The sequence below is a fragment of the Pseudoliparis swirei genome, chromosome 4 (genome assembly GCF_029220125.1).
Source record: "Pseudoliparis swirei isolate HS2019 ecotype Mariana Trench chromosome 4, NWPU_hadal_v1, whole genome shotgun sequence".
NCBI classification, from domain to species: Eukaryota; Metazoa; Chordata; class Actinopteri; order Perciformes; family Liparidae; genus Pseudoliparis; species Pseudoliparis swirei.
This window is the reverse complement of record NC_079391.1, coordinates 762,010-764,509: the sequence shown is the minus strand read 5'-3', so window position 1 is coordinate 764,509 and position 2,500 is coordinate 762,010. Positions and strand designations below refer to the sequence as shown.

Sequence of the window (2,500 nt, the reverse complement as noted above, 5' to 3'; positions counted from 1 at the left end):
AGGCTCAGCCTCACGCCCAACAGAGGCTGGAGATACGAGGCTCAGCCTCACGCCCAACAGAGGCTGGAGATACGAGGCTCAGCCTCACGACCAAGAGAGGCTGGAGATAAGAGGCTCAGCCTCACGACCAAGAGAGGCTGGAGATAAGAGGCTCAGCCTCACGACCAAGAGAGGCTGGAGATAAGAGGCTCAGCCTCACGACCAAGAGAGGCTGGAGATAAGAGGCTCAGCCTCACGACCAAGAGGCTGGAGATAAGAGGCTCAGGCTCACGACCAAGAGAGGCTGGAGATACGAGGCTCAGGCCTCACGACCAAGAGAGGCTGGAGATAAGAGGCTCAGGCCTCACGACCAACAGAGGCTGGAGATAAGAGGCTCAGCCTCACGACCAACAGAGGCTGGAGATAAGAGGCTCAGCCTCACGACCAAGAGAGGCTGGAGATAAGAGGCTCAGCCTCACGACCAAGAGAGGCTGGAGATAAGAGGCTCAGCCTCACGACCAAGAGAGGCTGGAGATAAGAGGCTCAGCCTCACGACCAACAGAGGCTGGAGATAAGAGGCTCAGCCTCACGACCAACAGAGGCTGGAGATAAGAGGCTCAGCCTCACGACCAAGAGAGGCTGGAGATAAGAGGCTCAGCCTCACGACCAAGAGAGGCTGGAGATAAGAGGCTCAGCCTCACGACCAAGAGAGGCTGGAGATAAGAGGCTCAGGCCTCACGACCAACAGAGGCTGGAGATAAGAGGCTCAGCCTCACGACCAAGAGAGGCTGGAGATAAGAGGCTCAGGCCTCACAACCAAGAGAGGCTGGAGATAAGAGGCTCAGGCCTCACGACCAAGAGAGGCTGGAGATAAGAGGCTCAGCCTCACGACCAAGAGAGGCTGAGGCTGGAGATAAGAGGCTCAGCCTCACGACCAACAGAGGCTGGAGATAAGAGGCTCAGCCTCACGACCAACAGAGGCTGGAGATAAGAGGCTCAGCCTCACGACCAAGAGAGGCTGGAGATAAGAGGCTCAGGCCTCACGACCAAGAGAGGCTGGAGATAAGAGGCTCAGGCCTCACGACCAAGAGAGGCTGGAGATAAGAGGCTCAGGCCTCACGACCAAGAGAGGCTGGAGATAAGAGGCTCAGCCTCACGACCAACAGAGGCTGGAGATAAGAGGCTCAGCCTCACGACCAACAGAGGCTGGAGATAAGAGGCTCAGGCCTCACGACCAAGAGAGGCTGGAGATACGAGGCTCAGCCTCACGACCAACAGAGGCTGGAGATAAGAGGCTCAGCCTCACGACCAAGAGAGGCTGGAGATAAGAGGCTCAGGCCTCACGACCAAGAGAGGCTGGAGATACGAGGCTCAGCCTCACGACCAACAGAGGCTGGAGATAAGAGGCTCAGCCTCACGACCAACAGAGACTGGAGATAAGAGGCTCAGCCTCACGACCAAGAGAGGCTGGAGATACGAGGCTCAGCCTCACGACCAAGAGAGGCTGGAGATAAGAGGCTCAGCCTCACGCCCAAGAGAGGCTGGAGATAAGAGGCTCAGGCCTCACGACCAAGAGAGAGCTGGAGATAAGAGGCTCAGGCCTCACGACCAACAGAGGCTGGAGATAAGAGGCTCAGCCTCACGCCCAAGAGAGGCTGGAGATAAGAGGCTCAGGCCTCACGACCAACAGAGGCTGGAGATAAGAGGCTCAGGCCTCACGACCAAGAGAGGCTGGAGATAAGAGGCTCATGCCTCACGACCAACAGAGGCTGGAGATACGAGGCTCAGGACTCACGACCAAGAGAGGCTGGAGATAAGAGGCTCAGGCCTCACGACCAAGAGAGAGGCTGGAGATAAAAGGCTCAGGCCTCACGACCAAGAGAGGCTGGAGATAAGAGGCTCAGGCCTCACGACCAAGAGAGGCTGGAGATAAGAGGCTCAGGCCTCACGACCAAGAGAGGCTGGAGATACGAGGCTCAGCCTCACGACCAAGAGAGAGGCTGGAGATAAGAGGCTCAGGCCTCACGACCAAGAGAGGCTGGAGATACGAGGCTCAGCCTCACGACCAAGAGAGAGGCTGGAGATAAGAGGCTCAGGCCTCACGACCAAGAGAGGCTGGAGATAAGAGGCTCAGGCCTCACGACCAAGAGAGGCTGGAGATACGAGGCTCAGCCTCACGACCAAGAGAGGCTGGAGATACGAGGCTCAGCCTCACGACCAAGAGAGAGGCTGGAGATAAGAGGCTCAGGCCTCACGACCAAGAGAGGCTGGAGATACGAGGCTTAGGCCTCACGACCAAGAGAGGCTGGAGATAAGAGGCTCAGGCCTCACGACCAACAGAGGCTGGAGATAAGAGGCTCAGGCCTCACGACCAACAGAGGCTGGAGATAAAAGGCTCAGGCCTCACGACCAAGAGAGGCTGGAGATACGAGGCTCAGGCCTCACGACCAACAGAGGCTGGAGATAAGAGGCTCAGCCTCACGACCAACAGAGGCTGGAGATAAGAGGCTCAGGCCTCACG

The 2,500-nt window shown here is 57.7% G+C and overlaps 1 protein-coding gene across 1 annotated transcript in view; it reads right to left on the bottom strand.

Moving 5' to 3' along the window:
• dmxl2 (Dmx-like 2) overlaps window positions 1-2,500 on the bottom strand; it is an 80,132-nt gene that overhangs the window by 12,154 nt on the left and 65,478 nt on the right. The gene's annotated exons all lie outside the window — the stretch shown is intronic.